Here is a 21,902-nt window from a genome sequence, read left to right as displayed (position 1 = left end):
AAGATGGACACCAGCAAAGAGAAAATTCGCTATATTTTACAATTTTTCTTCGATCAAGGCGAAAAAGCAGCCAAAGCGACTGAAAAAATTAAGCGAACGTGTAGCACAACAGTGGTTTGCTAGGTTCCGTTCCCGTAATTTCGATGTCAAAGTTGCACCACGCGTCGGGAGGCCTGTCGTCGAAAATTGCGATAAAATCATGGAAATAGTGGAAACAGACCGTCACGTGAGCACTTATTTAATTGCTGAGGAACTAAAGATAAGCCAGAAAACCGTTTGGAACTATTTGCATAACCTTGGATTTAAAAAGAAGCTCGATGTTTGGGTGCCACATGAACAAACGCAAAAAAACATGATGGACCGAATTTCCATCTGCGAATCACTGCTGAATCGCAACAAAATCGACCTGTTTCTGAATCGGATTGTAACTGGAGATGAAAGATGGGTCACTTACGACAACATCGAGCGCAAACGGTCGTGGTCAAAGCTCGGAGAAGTGGCCCAGACGGTGGCCAAGACCGGATGGACGACCAGGAAGGTTTTGCTGTGTGTTTGGTGGGATTGGCAAGGAATCATCTACTACGAGCTGCTCCCCTATGGCCAAACGCTCAATTCGGCCCTCTACTGCCAACAACTGGACCGCTTGAAGGCAGCACTCATCCAGAAGAGGCCATCTTTGATCAACAGAGGCCGAATTGTGTTCCATCAGGACAACGCCAGGTCACACACGTCTTTGGTGACGCGCCAGAAGCTCCGGGAGCTCGGATGGGAGGTCCTAATGTACCCATCTTATAGTCCGGACCTGGCACCAAGTGATTATCATCTTTTCCTGGCCAATGCAAACTTGCTTAATGGTGAGAAGTTTGCCTCAAGAGAGGCCTGTGAAAATTGGCTTGGAAGGGACATCAAGTTGGCAACAACTACAAACAAAACGGCGTATGTTTGACTTAAATCGGACAAATGTACAAAAAGTTATTATCTTTTGAAAAATCAATAAAAAACCGAACGAACATCTTACTTGACCTAATATAAAAGCATGTATGTATAACTCACAAATCACTACAGCTATTTCAGCAAAATTCCCACGAGACAGTTAAGTAACTTATCAAGCTCCCAACAATCCAATATGTGTACTAGCGGTGCATTGCGACAAAGAGTACACCTCATGCTTATAGCTCAAACAGTCATCGATATTCCCCCCTTCCGCACTTACCGCCCGTATCAAACCAAATTTGTCAAAAGTTATGCCTGTAGTGGCAACGCAGAAATCAGTTGTTCTCTTTTGTTTTCATTTCACCAATTTTGCCACTGTTCTATTTGTATACACGATTTTTCACACATTTAGTTTTTTAGTTATAATTTTCATAATTTAAAAGCTCAAAATTATAATAATACAAGTAAGGAAGGGCTAAGTTCGGATGTAATCGAACATTTCATACTCAAAATGGTAAACTCGTTTTAGATTTCTTTGTGAATCTTGCCGCCTTGTTCTATGTTGACCGATATTTTCGGTAAAAAATCAACAATAGGCACTGGGGTCCACATATTCAGTACCTAGAAATCTAAAACGAGTATACCATTTAACTTTGCGAGTGTATAAAATGTTCGTATACATCCAAACTTAGCGTTTCTTACTTGTTTATAGTAGGATTTATAACTAAAAACTAAATGTGTGCAAAATCATGTATACAAATTGAGTAATAGCACCAGCGGTGAAATGAAAACAAAAGAGAACAACTAATTTATACGTTGCCACTACGGGGATAACTTTTAACAACTTTTGTTTAATACGACAGTAAGTATGGAAGAGAGGATCGTAGGCGACTGTTTCCAGCATTACGCAGTTCTGCTAAGGTGACCCTTGCGATTATTCGTAATTCGAAAAACTCGTGGGTGTAATTTTTGATATCCGGGAATGGCGTTTGCGCCATAATTACCCGGCTTTTCAATAGGGGGGATATGATTTCCTAGTGTCGCTTAATATGTCACGATCTGTAATTTTGTTTTCATTGTATTCAGTAATGTTTACAATTTCATCATGGAAAGATATACGCAAGAATAATGTTTACAAATTATTCAATTATGAAAATAATCATTCTCCAATTGCAACTTTTTGTGCGCTTGTCATTTTATGGTCGCTATGGTTTTGGTGAGTTGCGTGGTAAGTAAAAAAAAACTGTCGATTCTGGTGCGGAGAAGATCCACAAATTATTCATGAACAACCATTACATTCATCTAAACTGACAGTTTGACAGCGGTATAGATCGATGATAGACAACTTTTTATGACCGCAATTGAAAGAATTTGATCTGATTGACAAGACGGGGCTATGTGTCACACGGCCCGTACAACAAATAAAAAATGGCGAGAAAAGTTTGGAGATTCGGTAATTTCAAGAAATTGTGACATTCAATGGCCTCCAAGAAGTTGTGATTTAACACCATTATTCTATTTCTTAAGGGATTATTTGAAGACATTGGTCCTTAGCACTAAACGAGACTCTCTTCAAGCTTTAGAAGTCAATATCAAACGTGCTATTTATGACAACGACTTGATTTGGTGGAAATAGTAGTCGAAAATTGGGTTCATCGAATTCGTTCTTTTGAATGGCCTAATTGTATCGATTGTACTTCACATGAAATAACAAATAAAAATATTTGAATTTCCTTAAAAATTAGTGTTTTTTTTTGTTTTTTGTTAAAATCGACTCAGTTTTAGTGGACAACCCTCTACAATTTGTGTGGTTTTGAAAGAATTTGGCGGATTTATTCAACAAAAAAAAATTTTAGTATTGCAACAACGAAATTTTTTACATAAGCTCTTTGATATGTGGCTGCCGCCTTCAAAATAATCGAGAAGTTGGCTTCAAGACGACATTGGCCGGACAAGAAAATTTCGCTTTCGTGTCGTGCCGTCTAAATAACTGTGCCCATAATAAAGTGTGTATATTGTTAGGTTGGCCGTTATTTCCCTTCCGCTTTTTTGCTCTTCATTCAATGCTTTATAAAAAGTGTTACAGTGATCGGATTTAGTTAAAATATGCGCCGTTTTGTTCGATGATCTGTTTACATCTAGACGGCAACTTCATAATACCTTCCTCGTAGAAGCCCCCCTCCTTATTTGCGAAGAATTCGGACAGCCACTTTTCACAAGCCTCTTTTGAGTTCAACTTCACACTACCAAGGGCATTCGCCATGGACAGGAACAGGTGGTAATCACGTGGCGCTACGTCCGGGCTATATGGTGGATGCAACAAAACCTCCCATCCGAGCTCCCGTAGCTTCTGACGAGTCATCAACGAAGTGTGTGGTCTGGCGTTGTCCTGGTGGCTTCAAGCGGTCCAGTTGTTCGCAGTAGATGGTAGAATTAAGCGTCTGGCCATATGGGAGCAGCTCATAGTGGATGATTCCCTTCCAATCCCACCAAACACACAGCAAAACCTTCCTGGCCGTCAATCCCGGCTTGGCCACTGTTTGGGACGATTCATCGGCCATCGACCACGACCGTTTTCGCTTGATATTGTCGTATGTGATCCATTTTTCGTCGCCAGTCACCATCCGCTTCAAGAATGGGACGAGTTCGTTCCGTTTCAGCAGCATATCGCAGGCGTTGATTCGGTCCAGAAGGTTTTTTTGCGTCAAATTATGCGGCACCCAAACATCAAACTTTTTTTTGTATCCAGCCTTCTGCAGATGGTTCAAAATGGTTTGGTGACTAACTCCCATCTCCTGGGCGATGTCACGAGATGCCATATGCCGGTCTAACTCGATGTATTTCATGATTTGATCGGTATTTGTCGTCACAGGTCTTCCGCCGGCTGGCTTATCCATGGTGTCGTTTTCACCGGCTCTGAATCGTCGAAACCATTTATCCGCGGTTCGAAGTGATAGAGTACCATCCCCCAAAACACCATTAATCTCACGGAACGTTTCTCTAGCGGATTTGCCTTTAACGAAGGAAAACTTTAAAATAGCGCGAATTTCGGCGTTAGTGAACTCCATGTTTACACGTCTATAACTGTTGAACGCAATATCCAAACTAATCATGCATAGCGTTGTTTTGTAGCGCTTTGTACATAGCCGCGAAATTCAAAAGACAAAAAAGCGGTAGGGAAATAACGGCCAACCTATATTTGACAGATGCTGCCTGTCGCTTGTCGTCAATATAATTAAAATAAGTGAAAAGGAGGCTACAGGGGACACAGTGGAGTCAAATATATGGAGGTACGTTACACAATCCGTGTGTTTACGTCGACGATCACTTACGCTCATTTAGCACATGCTAATAGCGCAAACAGTCACCGACATTCTGTGTGAAAAATCGTGTACACAAATAGAACAATGGCAAAATTGGTGAAATGAAAACAAAAGAGAACCACTGATTTCTGCGTTGCAACTACGGGCATAACTTTTGGCAAATTTGGTTTGATACCGGCGGTAAGTACGGAATGTCGGTGACTATTTGAGCTGTAATTTCTTTGTCGCTTTGTCCCATCGTAGGGGCACATTCACATACAACTTTCCTCGCTTTGCGTGACAGTTCATATTGAAACAACGAAGCGTAGGAAACAAAGGGTATGCCACAATGCACATTAAAAGTTTTGAATTTGTTAAAGAAGTAAAAATTATATTGTGTACTGCGCAAAAGAATTTTTGACTTGTGATAGAATTACAGTCATAACTGACAAGTTGCAGCTATGATAGCGTTTCAGTCATAACTGACAATTTTCAGCTATGATGGATTTATGGTCAGCGATGACTCAGGAAAAGACATGAGAGTGAGCAGGATAGATTTATAGTGAATCAGTTCCGAATATCCATGCGTTAAAGAGAGATGCAAACTCACACACATACGTTTGTTTACATCAGTTTTTGCACAAGGCTCTTAAGAAAATGATAGAAACTTTGTTCTGCGCGCTGACAAAATTTTTTCAGCTGTGACTGTCATATGATCAGTCAAATGACTGTCCCTGTTCTTGTAGGGTGAGACCTCTTAACATGTATGCTGAACGCATTTTTAAAATGTCAGTTTTTGCACAAGGCTCTTAAGAAAATGATAGAAACTTTGTTCTGCGCGCTAACAAAATTTTTTCAGCTGTGACTGTCATATGATCAGTCAAATGACTGTCCCTGTTCTTGTAGGGTGAGACCTCTTAACATGTATGCTGAACGCATTTTTAAAATGTATTACAGTATATGTTCGAAAAAGTTAAGTAGTTTGTTATGGGGTACTTTACTTTTTCGAATTCTTAACTTCTCTGGGATATGAAAGATTCATGCCATAATAAAAAAAAGACAGAACAAATGGTTTTATCGGCAAAATCAATTTATTTTACTCAAAATAGTCCCCTTCTGCTTTAATACAGCTTTTTGCACGGTCCAAAAGCATGTCGAACGAGTGTTTTAGCTCGTTGCCTGGTATGGCCGTCAGTATGCCGGTGCAAGCCTTTTGAATGGCTTCCACGTCTGCATAACGCTTTCCTTTCATCGGCAATTGCATTTTTCGAATCCAGCGCACCAAACGCTTCAAAACTCCAAGGTAGAATACCGCATTAACGTTTTGGCCGGGTGGAACAAATTCTTTGTGGACAATACCCTTGGAATCATAAAAACAAATCAGCATTGTCCTCACTTTTGACTTCTCCAGGGGCGATTTTTTGGGTTTCGGCTCGTCCGGCGCCTTCCATTCAGCACTCTGGCATTTCGTTTCAGGATCATATTGAAAACACCACGTTTCGTCACCAGTCACAGTCTTGTAAAGGAAGTTCGGGTATTTTTTTGCCTCTTTAATGATGTCCTTCGAATGTTGAATTCTGAGCAATTTTTGGTCGTCAGTCAATTTGTGCGGAACAAACGTGCACACACCTTTTGTAAGTCCAAATGTTCGGTCAAAATGCGATAAATCGATGTTTTGGAGATGTTCAATTCTATTTCCATGAATTTCAATGATGATTGCGGCTGATTTTTTATGAATTCACGCACAGTTTCGACGAAATTTTCGGAGATCACGGATTTTGGTTGGCCCACATGTTCATCGTCATTTATGTCCTCACGAACACTCTGAAAACGTTGAAACCACTCGTGCACTCTGCTACGGGATATGCAATCATCGCCATAAACTTGTTTCATCAATTGAAACGTTTCGGTAAAAGTTTTACCAATTTTAAAACAAAATTTAATGTTGATCCGATTCAACCAATTTTTGACACAAAGACTTACCATTATCGACAGTTTCATTTATTTATTTTATTATATTAATTTAAAATATATACAAGTATCTTAAACATTGACCTATATTTTCGGTAGAAAGTCCACTATAGGCACTGGGTTCTACATATTCAGTACCTAGGGGCTTGAACAGTTTTGGTTCGATTAAGAAAATGTTTGGTCACAAGGGGCATATTTTAAACGCATTATGCACGCAAAGTTTTACCCCGATACAATCATCGTTGCTTGATTTGCATAGTGGAAAGGATCAGATGGAATTAAAAATGGTGTTATATGGGAAATAGGCGTTGTTGCAATCCGATTTCCCCCATTTTCGCACTATAACGTAGAAATATGAGAACAATGTTATGTACCGAATTTGATTGAAATCGGTTTAGCAGATCCCAAGATATGGGTTTCGCTTGAAAGTGGGCGGTATCACCATCTGGCGATAATATTATATTTAATGTCTCTGGCATGTTTAATGCTTGATTTATCGCGCTTTTAGTAGTTTTTAACAGTACCGTTTTATAAGGAGTGGGCGGGCTTGTCACCCGATTTTACCCATTTTCACACTCTCCATAGAGGTGCTAAAAACATTTGTTCTCAGTGAATTTTGTTATTATAGTTTGAGTGGTTTAGGAGATATGTACACTAAACCTATTACCACGCCCACTTTTTAAAAAAAATTTAAACTGCAGATGCCCTCTCTTGATCCTGCATACCAAATAACATTATTGTATCTTATTGTGGAGCTTAGTTATGGCAATGTATTTGTTTTTCATTAATGACGTTTTGTGGGCGTGGCAGTGATCCGATTACACCCATCTGCAATTCCAACCGTTTTACGGTACCATGAAATATTTGTACCAAGTTTCATAAAGATATCTCAATTTTTACTGAAGTTACAGCTTTCATCCTGATCTTTTATATATATATAACCTTACTCACTTCGTGCCAGGTCCGGACTATAAGGTAGGTGCACTAGGACCTCCTATCCGAGCTCCCGGAGCTTCTGGTGCGTCACCAAAGACGTGTGTGGCCTGGCGTTGTCCTGATGGAAAACAATTCGACCCCTGTTGATCAAAGATGGCCTCTTCTAGATGAGTGCTACCTTCAAGCGCTCCAGTTGTTGGCAGTAGTGCGCCGAATCGAGCGTTTGGCCAAATGGGAGCAGCTCGTAGTAGATGATTCCTTGTCAATCCCACCAAACACACAGCAGAACCTTCCTGGCCGTCAATCCGGTCTTGGCCACCGTCTGGGCCGCTTCCCTATGCTGTGACCACGACCGTTTGCGCTCGTTGTTGTCGTAAGTGACCCATTTTTCATCGCCAGTCACAATCCGATTCAGAAACGGGTCGATTTTGTTGCGATTCAGTAGCGATTCGCAGATGGAAATTCGGTCCATCATGTTTTTTTGCGTTAGTTCGTGTGGCACCCAAACATCGAGCTTCTTTTTAAATCCAAGGTTATGTAAATGGTTTCAAACGGTTTTCTGTTTCTATTTCCATGATTTTATCGCAATTTTCGACGACAGGCCTCCCGATGCGTGGTGCATCTTTGACATCGAAATTACGGGAACGGAACCTAGCAAACCACTGTTGTGCTACACGTTCGTTTACAGTATCGGACCCATAAACAAAATTAATTTTTTTCAGCCGCTTTGGCTGCTTTTGCGCTTTGATCGAAGAAAAGTTGTAAAATATAGCGAATTTTCTCTTTGCTGGTGTCCATCTTTGACGAGCGCCCACAGACAAACTTTTAGCGCGAATAAACACGTTCTCAGCACCGTATAGTATGACATGGTGCAACACGTAACACTAGTACTATGGACAATAACGCCATCTTTTGGATAAAAACGGATTGAAATTTTTACTAAACCTAATATATAATATAAGTTAATAAGATACAAATTGAATTGCAATTCATTCACGATTTCGTAAAAAAATTTATTTTGATTTGATTCGCCACATTTTTATACTATCGCAATGCGTTACTGCAGAGTTTAATAGTTTTGTTTCATATAAAGTTTTGTCAAAACCTGAAAGTTTTTCCCCGTCTTTGATACTTGCAAGTTGTAAGTGTAGAAAATGTTCGGTTGCACGCGAACTAAGCCTTTCCTTGCTTGTTGACCATTATTTTGGCTATATATATATGGGATTGAGCTTATGGAGAAAACATGCTGTAACTAATTATTAGATCTAGGTGACATATTTGTTAATTTATTTATAACATAAGCTCATATGAAGTTAGTAATACACATTAACATACATATGTATTATAAAATCGAATTAATATACACGTATTAAAAATACCTTTAATGGTTTTGTTGTGTTAATGAAATGTTAAAAAAAAACAATTTTTTTTATAGAAAATTTTTTCGGGTTATGGCTAAAATAATGCACTCGCAACTCCATTTTCGGACTAAATTGGGCACAACTAAAAATTGTCAAATTTCATCCCTGGTCGGCACTTGAAGCAGTCAACAACTTTGTGTACGATCAGGCGAATTAATTTGAATGTGTTTTCGGCACGAGTGTTTGATATGACTTATGCGTCAGTTAGTGACCGACGCAAAACCGTAGACCGAATCAGCTGATACGGCTTATCTGATGAGAGCGCAATGTAAATGAACACTCATCACCGCTTCTACCGACAGTATGGTGGGATATCCGCGAAAATTGGATGATTTCTCTCTTACATCACATGTTGCCAGTCTCGATACTTTCTAGTAATTAAAAAATAAACTTGAATGTATAATATTTGATATTTTATTAAACTAACTCAAAATCAGAGTCGAATACAATTATTTATAAATAGGTACTCTACCGATCTCAATCGAATTCGGCAGATAATATTTTTAACTCCATCTGGTTCTTTCACTTTTCAGTATACAAATCAAGAACCAATCAATATATCCGGATGAAACTATGCACAAATAGTGCCTTTAAGGTGTTCCACCTTAAGACTCAAATTTGTCAAAATGGGGGTACAACTGTTCAAGCTACCAAATATGTGAACTCCAGTCCCTATTGCGAGCTTATTATTGAATATGTTGGTCAATCTATGTACGTCAAAAATAGATTGAATTGGGTCAATACTTCTCTTAGCCCCCATATACCTAATAGAAAGATTTTTGAACTTCCGGCTGACCTTATACCGCATATATCGGCCAATATGTGAGCTATTTTATTAAAATTGTGGGGTTGTGTTTTTCTAATAATGGCCTAAATGGGTATAGTTGGGTAAAAACTTGCCCTCACCTCTATATAGCTGCTATTCAGGATTGTCAAACATCCGACTCACTTTACTTCTTACATCTTGGTGATGGTAAGTGAAGCACCTTAATGAAACTCAGTGAGAATCTTTTTCAGTTAAAAATATGTCGTAAAACCAAAAAAAGATCAAATAAAGTCAATACTACCCTTATCTCCCTTATACGTAATACGTAACGCAAGTTGCAAGAGAATGAGGTGTTCGTCCAAACCCGAACTTAGCCATTCCTTAATTGTTTAATATCAAGTTTTGCAACACTTAAAAGTGCTAAAAGAGTGAGTGATCGTATGCGTATACATACATACGGATCCTAAAACGAGAACTTATAAAGGGGCAAAGCGGCGTAAACTTATAGCTTAAACACAATACGGGCGACGACGAATATTTTTTTGTTTTAATTCTTAAGACTTTTACTGAAAATAATAATTTTTTGATATGGTGATGCCGTTTTTGCCGCCGTGGTTGGCGATAAAATTAGAAATAGCTCTATCTCAAAAAACGTCATGGTGGGCGAAATTTACCGCTGTTGCATATTGTATTCATATTCAAATACAATCGTGTGTTCTAAACACCGATGGCGTCGCCGAGTACGACAAATATTCGCCGTCACCTGTATTGTGCTTAAGCTATTAGTCTGCAATCAGCAGTTGACTGAATAGATTAGTGCGGTCGAAGGGGCACATTTTATGCATTAAAAACTTTCTAATTCTTAATTGATAAATAATATAAAGTACCTTTTTTTAAATATCAAATTGTCCAACTATAATCTAATTGCCACTTATCCTGAAATAATAATAATAGACCCGTTCATTCGATTGCTGCATACAGATTGATTATTTTTGATCGTTCATTCGCTCTGTCGAACAGAAAAGGCATCAACACAATGTCGTGTTTGTGGTCGTCACGAAACGACATTGTGTTAGTACGTTTACAGTGTGACAAAGCAAATCAACGGGTTTATGCCGGACTGAATTGTGCATGTGGAAATGAATGTATCAAAATTAATATTATATTAGGTTGAGTGGCAATTAGATTGTAGTTGTACAATTTGGCATTTAAAAAACGGACTGTTCAATAAAAGGCAGGTCTAAACTTAAAACACGTCCGTTTATTGCGGCGATCCAAAGGAGAAGAACTTACAAGAATAGTACAATAGTTAATGCGAATATTTGAAGTACGGAATGATAGGAAATAGAGAAACACTTTGCACAGGGTGCATCGTGGGATATAAAATAAAAAATAGAAAATAAATCTCAAACATCCTGCCCGGTCGAAGCTACTGCTTCAAAATCGTCGGGTTGTAAGAGTAAGCACAGTTTCTGCACTGCCGGGGCACACTCCATAAGAGGTAATCAATGTTGCGTTGCGTACCAGGCCATCTCTGCCCGGATGAGCCTCTGTTATGCGACCCAGTCGCCAATGTGTTGGGGGAAGGTTTTCATCTCTGACTAGGACAATGTCTCCAACATGAATATTTTCGTTACGCCTCCGCCACTTACTTCGTGTTTGTAAGGTCGCCAAATACTCTTTACTCCACCGATGCCAGAACTGTTGATGTATTCGTCGTAACCACTACCAGTGCTTTAGTTGGTTAACAGGAATTTCCGCTACGGTAGGTTCTGGCACTGCGATAAGGGGAGCGCCAATGAGAAATAATCCAGGTGTTAGCGCATATTTGTCTTCAGGATCATCAGTCAGGGGTGTAAGTGGACGTGAATTCAAACAGGCTTCAATTCGTGCCGCCAGCGTCTGTTATTGCGAATACCACATCGCCTGTCACCGTCGTAAGCTGATATATTTTAATATCCTCGTTCGGGGATTCGCGCCATAAGATAGGCTGGGGATCTCGATCCTCCGGTGCTACTAAAACCTGGCGAAACATCCTTTCCACATCGGTTGTGAGAGCAATTGTGTACCTTCGGAAACGGGAAAGGATATCGTTCAACGAATTCTGAATGGTTGGACCCACACGTTGTTTATCATTTAGAGAAACACCATTTGACGTTGGTGCTGAAGCATTAAAAACGACACGAAACTTGTCTAGTACGCCATGATGCGGAATGTGATATATACGACGGGAATCACTGTATGTACTTAAAGCAATATATTTGTTACTTAATAGTGTATAGGAGGCCAATCGACGCTTCAAACGATAGAATTGTCTTAAAGCACTGCCATAAGAGTCGCCTAGGGGTGATGCGTTAGCTTTCATTAGTAAGCACACCATGTAACGCACTTCTGATGTTCGTGAGTGAGTCATTGAGAATATTCGCTCGCATTCATCATCAATAATCTCGTCCGCATAATACCCCTCGTCGAGCTTCCAAAACCTGCTTACAATCTCGTCTAAACGAGACCCTTCCACAATTTGAGCGCTATATGAGCGTAAACCTGACTTATTTACTGAAGATGTTGATGCAGGCCCAAAACTAACCCAACCCAAACTCGTAAGTTGTACATGTGGTTCGATACCTTGATAGTATCTCCCATCAAAATGAGACCCCAAACGTCAGCTCCTAGCAAAAGATCAATATTTCCTGGAGTACCATAATGCGGGTCTGCCATTTCCAGACCAGCCAAGTGTTTATACTGATTTCCAAAGATTTGTGCTGTTGGAAGCACCGAGGTAATAGATTTAATGACGAGGGCATGAAAATTGCAAGTCCATTGACTTGAGTGTTATTGCCACGACGCCCTTGCTGCGTGTACAGGATAATGCACCAATACCCTCGACCGCTACGTCACAGCTACTTCTATGGAGATTCAAAGCATTAGCAAAGCGTTCTGTAATAAAACTTACTTGTGATCACGCTGTAGCAAGAAGTATGATCTGGTCACCCCGAGCATGGCATCCAATTACAGAGTCGTGGTGTCATAACGTGGTGTGAGCCGGTACTAACGGTTGACAGGGCTGCAGTTTAGTACTGGTAGTAGTTATCACTCTCTTCGGTCGGGAAGCGAAGCAGAGTGCTGTGATTCTAGACAAAAAATGGTATTGTGCCTGCGGCCACATTGGCGACATCATCCAGAGGGACACTATTTAGACATTGAATAGTTGCATTTGACGGTGCGCGTGGTTGATAAGCCCTGATATGGACGGCCAGATACTGTGTCGGGACTATTTGCGACCCGAACAAGCTCTGTTGACAGACTTTGAGCTCTTTTCTCCAAGAATTTCAATAAATCCGATAAGCTGGACAACTCCGTTGGAGAGCAGTGCATGCACCATTCGCGCCTTGTTGTAGGAGGGAGCTTTGATACGACGATAAGTACTGTTAATGCATCCCACTCTTCAACTGGCAAATTCATAACAGTTAACGAACGCAGAGAATCGCTTACAACATCCACAATATTCAGCAATGATTGCGCTGACTCCTCTGACGCCAACGGAAGGTTTAGGAAACGCGCAACATGAATTTCTGCCAACTGTTTGGGGTCATCATACCGTTTTTTCAAAGCTGCCCACAGTTCTTCGTAACCTCCAGAATAAACACCACCAACCAACGGCACTGATGAGCAAGGAACAGCTTAACGCAACTTACCGAGTTTGTATGCGGTGGGCAATTTCCGGTTGTGCACTAAAGTCTCGAACGCGTCCTTAAATGCCAACTAATTATGTAACTAATCATCAAATGATGGAATGGATATGTAACGGCTCCAACTTTAACTCGACCGACGAGTCTATATTGCCCTCCCTGGGAGGAGGAAAATAAATCTTAAACACGGACTATATGACATTTTACCGAGTAAGAATAAGTTATATTTCAAACGTAAAGTGTATAAAATAAGAGACCTAACTATAATTCCATGAGTTCTATACGTCTATACTGTGAAATGTCGAGAATGAAAGGAAAGTGTCAATAATTTGATACGTTTGAGCATTTCTTAAACTTTATTCATCAAAGTAAAGAAAAAGGTGCACATGAGCGAATGCTTTAGTTTTACTTTAAATTATTGTTAATATTACACTTTTCAACTGGTTTTTTACGTATAACAATAAAGTACCTTAAATGTCTGCAGTAAACGAACAAAACAATATTATCGTCAGGTAAATGAAAGCTTAAACTTTTGCGACATATCAATAAATAACTTGACTTTATTGTGATATATGCTCGCCTGACCTTCAAAGCGAAAATTTCGTAGGGACTGGTTACTAATAGTCGATTCGCGTGAAGAAGAGAAAGAGTATTAGGTTACGAGGGCGATCCTAACAAGGATCTCAATATGACAGCTTAGAACACTGCTGTGTGCATAAAACTCCAATATAATATATCATAAGGCTTTGAGCATTTCATAAATTTGTTGAGAGAGCTAATGCCAGTTTCGGCTGTATCTCTATATCTATCTCGATTAGTTCTAGGTGTTGCAAACAACTAAGGCTGTCTTCTGGTTCGCCGAATTTAAAACTGTCGAGATGTTTCAACCTTAGTCTTGCAAGAGCTGGACAGTGGAGGACAAAGTGCCTCGGTCCCGCATGAATGCCTAAAAATGCCTGGAAAATAAAGGGTTATCCAATAGGAATGGTATGATTTAAAAAAAAAAAAATACAAATTAATTGTTAAGAAAATTCAAATGTTTTTTATTTAGCGTGAAGTGCAATCGATACAAATTAAGTTATGAATATAACACTATTCAAATGGCCTCAACGACTTCGTTTGCAGGAACAAATTCGATGCACCCAATTTTCGAGTACTTTTTCCACTAAATCAAGTCGTATGTCATGAATAGCACGTTCAATATTGACTTCTAAAGCTTGAAGAGAGTTTGATTTATTGCTTAAGACCAATGACTTCAAATAACCTCACAATAGGTTGTCTAATTTTGTTAAATCACAACTTCTTGGGGGCCATTCAATGTCACAATTTCTTGAAATTATCGAATCTCCATTCTCGTAATAATTTGGTAATTGCACGTGCTGCATGGCATGTAGCCCGTATTGTAGGGATGTTGTCAAGATCTCTATCTATAGGCACTGTAGTCCACATTTTCGGTACTTAAGGGTTTGAATAGTTTTGGACAATTTTCGGTCATAAGGTAGCACTTTAGAGGGACTAATTTACAAAGTTTTATTCCGATATATTTATTGGTGCTTTATTTGTATACTGGAATGTGAAAGAATTAGACTGAATTTAAAAATGTGTTATATGGGAAGTATGGTTGTGTTCCGGTTTTTTCCATTTTCGCACTGTACCAAGAGAATATTGTAAAAAAATAATATAATTAATTTAGTGGAAATCGGTCGATTAAGTCCCGAGATATATGATTTCACCTAAACGCGGACGCTGCCACGCCCACCGTCCAATTTTGATACCGGCTCCTATAAAGCCCTTATGTGGCTCCTGGGTTATTGATTTATCAAAAGATGACAACTTTATGTGCATTTGTCCGATTTAAGTCAAATATGTGCCGTTTTGTTCATAAACTTGTTGCCCACGAGATGCCAACTTCATTATACTTCTCTCGTAGAAGGCTGGGTCCCTATTGGCAAAAAACTCGGAGAGCCGATTTTCACAGGCCTCTTTTAAGGCCATCTTGTCACCATTAAGCGCGTTCGCCATGGACAGGAAAAGATAGTAATCACTTGGTCCGGACTATAAGGTGGGTACATTAGGACCTCCCATCCGAGCTCCCGGAGCTTCTGGCGCGTCACCAAAGACGTGTGTGACCTGGCGTTGTCCTGATGGAACACAATTCGGCCTCTGTTGATCAAAGATGGCCTCTTCTGGATGAGTGCTGCCTTCAAGCGGTCCAGTTGTTGGCAGTAGAGGGCCGAATTGAGCGTTTGGCCATAGGGGAGCAGCTCGTAGTAGATGATTCCTTGCCAATCCCACCAAATACACAGCAAAACCTTCCTGGCCGTCAATCCGGTCTTGACCACCGTCTGAGCCGCTTCCCCGAGCTTTGACCACGACCGTTTGCGCTCGATGTTGTCGTAAGTGACCCATCTTTCATCGCCAGTCACAATCCGATTCAGAAACAGGTCGATTTTGTTGCGATTCAGCAGCGATTCGCAGATGGAAATTCGGTCCATCATGTTTTTTTGCGTTTGTTCATGTGACACCCAAACATCGAGCTTCTTTTTAAATCCAAGGTTATGCAAATAGTTCCAAACGGTTTTCTGGCTTATCTTTAGTTCCTCAGCAATTAAATAAGTGCTCACGTGACGGTCTGTTTCCACTATTTTCCTAATTTTATCGCAATTTTCGACGACAGGCCTCCCGACGCGTGGTGCATCTTTGACATCGAAATTACCGGAACGGAACCTAGCAAACCACTTTTGTGCTACACGTTCGTTTACAGTATCGGGCCCATAAACTAAATTAATTTTTTCAGTCGCTTTGGCTGCTTTTTCGCCTTGATCGAAGAAAAATTGTAAAATATAGCGAATTTTCTCTTTTCTGGTGTCCATCTTTGACGAGCGCTCACAACGTACTGGGTCAATCAATCGAAATCTGTCAAAGACAAACTTTTAGCGTGAATAAACACGTTTTCAGCGCCGTATAGTATGACATGATGCGACACGTAACACTAGTACTATGGACAATAACGCCATCTCTTAGATAAAAACCGAACGAACTTTACTTTACCTAATATAATGTCTCTGACGCATTTTCTTATCGATTTATCACACTTTTAGTAAATTTTAACAAAACCGATTATTATGGAGTGGGCGAGTTTATCATCCGATTTAACCGGTTTTCACCCTGTCGTATATATACATTAAATTTATTAAGGTTCGGGGTCACGCTTACTTTTTCACAGTTTTCATACTAAAGGTACCCCTTCTTAATTATATGCGTTGTGCGAAATTTGAGTCCTGTATCTTAATTTACGGCTTAGTTATAGCAATTTATTCGCTTTCGACTAATGGCGCTTTGTGGGCGTGGCAGTGGTCCGATTAAGCCTATCCACGAACTTGTCTCTACTCTGTTGCCTGGCAGCACGTGTATCAAGTTTCATCAAGATATCTTAATTTTTACTTAAGTTGCAGCTTGGACATCCCGACGGACCGACAGACATGCATCCGGATTTTAACTCGTCCCGTCATCCAGATCATTTATAGATGTATATAACTCTATATCTATTTCGTTTAGAGAAACAAAAACAAGTAAGGAAGTTCTAAGTTCGGGGGTAACCGAACATTTTATACTCTCGCAACTTGCAAGGATCAAATCAGAAAGGAAATTACTTCAGGTGCTGACAAAATTTTATATTAAAGGAAGCATTGATCCGATTCAATCAATTTTTGACACAAAGACTTACTATTATCGAAAGTTTCATTTATTTATTTTATTATATGAATTTCAATTTTAAATCTTACACATTGACCGATATTTTCAGTAAAAGGTCAACTGTAGGCGCTGGAGTCCATATATTCAGTACCTAAGGGCTTACACAGTTTTCGTCCGATTTAGAGAAGTCACAAGATGGTATACTTTAAACGCATTGTTCACGCAAAGTTTTATCGAGATACAATCATTGTTGCTTGATTTGCATAGTGGAAAGTGAAAGAATCAGATGGAGTTAAAAATGGTGTTATATGGGAAATAAGCGTGGTTGTAATCGGTTTCGCCCATTTTCGCACTATTACATAGAAATATGAGAAGAATGTTAAGTATCGAATTTAGTTGTAATCGGTTATGCAGACCCCAAGATATGCGGCGGTGCCACGCCCACTGTCTAATTTTGAACGCGGTTCCTATAAGGTCATCTCATGCAATCCCAAATAATATTTAATGTCTCTGTCGTGTTTAGTGCTTGATTTATCGTGCTTTTAGTAGTTTCACACTGTCGATAGAGGTGCTAAAACGCCTGCTCTCAGTGAGTTTTGTTATTGTAGCTTTAGCGGTTTAGGATATATGCACATTAAACTTATTAGGGGCGGGACCACGCCCGGATTTCAACTCTTCTCGTCATCCTGATCATTTATATATACATAACCCTCTATCTAACTCGATTAGTTTTAGGTGATACAAACAACCGTTACGTGAACAAAACTATTATACTCTGTTGCAACATGTGGCGAGAGTATAAATATACAAACAAAAACACAGGAATTGGGACACAGGAAAAAGGGCAACTTACATAAAAACATCTAAAAATAGCCTACAGAATCAAACTAAGCGTATTTTTTACTTTTTATTTTATACAAGTATATGTACTTTTTATACTTGTATATATAAATATGTATGTTTGGATACGGTTTTATCTAACATACCATACAACCTGTAACATAAAATCCTTAAAACAGTTTAAAAGACGATTACCAGGCAGTAATAATTTCGGTTTCAATTTGCAGGAGAAGCAAATAGTTTGGTACAATAAGTCTATGGTATTATAAATAAAATTAATTATATAGTAATAATAATTTATTTATTGTTCTAGAATATATAACAGTATACGTACAATAGGTACGTAAAAAACAATTTTAATTTTAAAATTTAAAATAAATAATAACAAGTAAGGAAGGCCTAAGTTCGGATGTTACCGAACATTTTATACTCTCGCAAAGTCAAATGGTATACTCGTTTGAGATTTCTTTGTGGATTGACTGATATTTTCGGTAAAAGGTCAACTATAGGCACTGGGGTCCACATAGTTAGTACTTAGGGGTTTGAACAGTTTTGGTTCGATTTAGACAATTTTTGGCCGCAAGGTGGCATACTTTAATTGCATTATTCACGCAAAGTTTTACCCCGATATAATCATTGTTACCTGATTTGCATAGTGGAAAGTGAAAGAATCAGATGGAATTGAAAATGGTGTTACATGGGAAGTAAGCGTGGTTGTAGTCCGATTTCGCCCATTTTCGCACTATGACATAGAAACATGAAAAGAACGTTATGCACCGAATTTGGATGAAATCGGTTGAGCAGATCTCAAGATATGGGTTTTCACCTAAAAGTGGGCTGTGCCACGCCCACTGACTAATTTTGAACGCGGTTTCTATAAAGCCAATTTATACCATCTCAGAGATAAAATTTAATGTCTCTGGCATGTTTAGTGCTTGATTTATCGCGCTTTTAGTAGTTTTTAACAGTACCGTTATATGGGGAGTGGGCGGAGTTGCCACCCGATTTCAACTATTTTCACACCGTCAATAGAAATGCTAAAAACATTTGCTTCTAGTGAATTTTGTTATTATAGCATTAGCGGTTTAGGAGATATGCACATTAAACCTATTAGAGGCGGGACCACGCCCCCTTTTTAAAAAAGTTTTAACTGCAGATGCCCCTCCGTAATGTGATCCTGTGTACCAAATAACAGTCTTGTATCTTAATGCGGAGCTTAGTTATGGCAAGTTATTTGTTTTTGATTAATGGCGTTTTGTGGGCGTGGCAGTGGTCCGATTACGCCCATCTGCAATACCAACCGTCTCACGGTACCAAGAAACATGTCTACCAAGTTTCATAAAGATATCTAAATTTTTACTCAAGTTAGAGCTTGCACGGACGGACAGACAGTCACCCGGATTTCAACTCGTCTTTTCATCCTGATCATTTATATATATATAACCCTATATCTAACTCGATTAGTTTTAGGTGATACAAACAACCGTTAGGTGAACAAAACTATTATACTCTGTAGCAACAGGTTGCGAGAGTATAAAAAGTGAGACAGTAAAATCTAATATACAATTATTCTCACAGGCAAAAGGCCTTGAGCCGGCAGCAGTATTGTATAAAATAAAAAAAGTATTTAATTGAATGAAAATCATGTCTATTTACTATTTCCGTAGCTTTGAGCACCGCGGTATAATCGTCCTTCAGGGCAGTCATTAATGAGGTGTATCAAATCATCCGAACCACTTGTATTGCACACTATACACTGTTATCTTGGATTAAAATTATAGCACATCTGGTCTAGGGATAAATGATTGTAATGGTTACCAGCAAGTCTGGCTTGGAGAAATACCTTAAGCGCTTGAAAATGAATTCTTCTAGTCAGAAACTTAGGTCTTGATTCATCCAGAGGTCTTTGGCCTATTAGTTGCAGGTAATAAGCGTTTGTAGCTCTATCCAGGTCTTGTTGCAGTAAATAATCTGATGATAATGATGAGTTCTGGGGTAATCAGCTTGATGAGCATAAATACGGTAGTTAGCCAGTTATGTTTTGAGCTTGTATTGTTATTTAGTACCTTTAGTCTTTTGAGCGCAATTAACGGATAGCGACTATTATCCGTTTCTAGGATATTAATAATCCACTGCCAAGTTGCCTTAACAGTTTGGAGCGCGGGGGGTAATTTACCAAGCTCAATCCTGATTGGCGCACCTTCTGTGTTTCTTGGTAGTTCAAATATCCTCTTAAAAAAGTCAGTCTGCACTTGCTCTACCAGCTCCAAGTATTTTAATGCCCAGATTGGGGCAGCATAAAGTAAAATGGCTGCAATAGAGCTGTTGAATAACTTAGCGATGCATTCAAATGAATCAGTTTTTGACCTTATAAGAGTGGATTGAGCAGCATTATTTGACATTTTTGCTTTTTGTATTGCCGTGTCAGCTGTCGTCCGACTGAATCCGGCCGAGGAAATTTTTAGGCCTAGGTTATCATATGCATTAGCGATTTCCAGTTCCTTGCCACCGAAAAAAAAGTGCGTGTTACCGGGTAGTTTACCACCACGTTTTCAAACGAGAACCTTGGTTTTTGAGATGTTGTCTTGTAACTGATTTTTGGCACAATACTGTCTAAGGAGCTCAATTTTAATTTGAAGGTCTACAGCTGACGAGGCCAGCAAAGCCAAATCATCGACATATAGCAGCAGAAGAATATCCATCAACCCGTCGATGTTTGTACCTTCACACTTATTTTCTCTCAGTAACGGCTCCAAGTGGGCAGTGAAGATCAGGAATAGTAATGGACTGAGTAGTTCTCCCTGAAGCACTGCTTCTTTGATATTAAAATTCTGGGAAGTTTGATTATTTATTCTTAGTTTAAAATATGCAGAGCTGTAATTATTCCTCAAAAGCCGGATAAGTTTAGCGCTGCATCCAGCCATGAATAATTTTTCCCAGAGTAGCCGATGATTCACCTAATCAAACGCTCTCCTAAAGTCCACGAAAAGCAGATACTGAAGCGCTTTTTTTGACGAAGACGACAGTTAAGAAATTATTCAGACATCCCCGACCTACTCTGAATCCCGATTGAGACTCAGGAATGATCTTTTTATATTTTATCCATTTAATAAGGCGGTTATTGATCGGGCCAGTGAGTAACTTTGTCAGGTGGTTCACGAGAGCAATACCGCGATAGTTCTGATGATCAAGTTTGTCTCCTTTCTTGTGAACTAAAGCTAGTAGAACCAGTCAGCCGGTGGAGTCTCTTCTTTCAGGATTTTATTTAGCAAACATAATGTTAACAACATCCAATTATATGGCAATTTTTTCAGAAATTCATTTTGGACTGTTTAGTTTTTCCATTGTAAACTCTTGATTCAATACGGGATGATCAACTCCGAAGAATAATGTATCATCTGGAAGTTCTGGAGCGGGGCTTGTACTATAAAACTGTTCCCAAGACTCCATGGTAATTGGATTATCTTGTAGTTTCCATGCTCTAGACTCTTTTATGGCCTTCCAAAATTCCCTTTAGTCTTCAGTGTTTACAAATTTGTCTAGATTCTTTTTATTTGCTTGACGTTTCTTTAACTTCGTTAACTTCCTGAATTCTTGTTTTACTTTTCTATATGCTTCCAGGTCTGCTTTATTAAAGGCAGAAATTTTAAAGGTTTTGAACAGCTTTTTGACCATTAACATACTCTCCTTTCTTTCCATATCAAACCAGTCGTTAGAACGCCTTATCGTGTGTTAATGTCATGTCTGCAGTTTTTGCAGCCTCCTTGATGGCTGACAACAACTTCTCACTAAGCTGCTCTGTATTTGTTTCTTGAAAGTTAGCAGTTATTTTGCCTGAGTATCTTAGCTTCTTTATGTTCAGACTTCCAGCGGAAAAACGTATCTCTCGTGCAACTGGCGATTTCACCTTGGAAGTTATTTGAAGAATACCATATATTGATAATTGATAATTGTAGGAAAATGAGAAAGGGGTTTTCTTTTTTGCAATACTTCTAAGTCGACGATATCAGCAATATTGGAAGAATTGATCCAGTCGAAATCAATGATACTACGCCCAATATGTGTATACGTAAATTGAGCTTTAGAATCACTTACTGTTCTTCTATTTAAAATTATTATTTTATAAAACAACGATGAATTATTCGATTGACATGAATTTTATTTATCCGAAAGATAATCTTGTGGCATTACATTTTAAATATGATTTCTGGCATATGACCGCCACGGCTAGCTCGGATTTAGTTCAATTTGGACGTCCAATTTTCGATAACTTTTTCCAAAATTTGTGGCCGTATTCGGCAATAACACGGCGAATGTTGTCTTCCAAATGGTTAAGCGTTTGTGTATT

General features: G+C 39.2%; 1 protein-coding gene across 2 annotated transcripts in view; it reads left to right on the top strand.

Moving 5' to 3' along the window:
- Nucleotides 1–21,902, top strand: part of lobo (lost boys) — a 375,899-nt gene that overhangs the window by 242,123 nt on the left and 111,874 nt on the right. The gene's annotated exons all lie outside the window — the stretch shown is intronic.

The sequence above is a fragment of the Bactrocera oleae genome, chromosome 2 (assembly GCF_042242935.1).
Source record: "Bactrocera oleae isolate idBacOlea1 chromosome 2, idBacOlea1, whole genome shotgun sequence".
NCBI classification, from domain to species: domain Eukaryota; kingdom Metazoa; phylum Arthropoda; class Insecta; order Diptera; family Tephritidae; genus Bactrocera; species Bactrocera oleae.
This window is presented reverse-complemented; position numbering and strand designations above follow the sequence as displayed.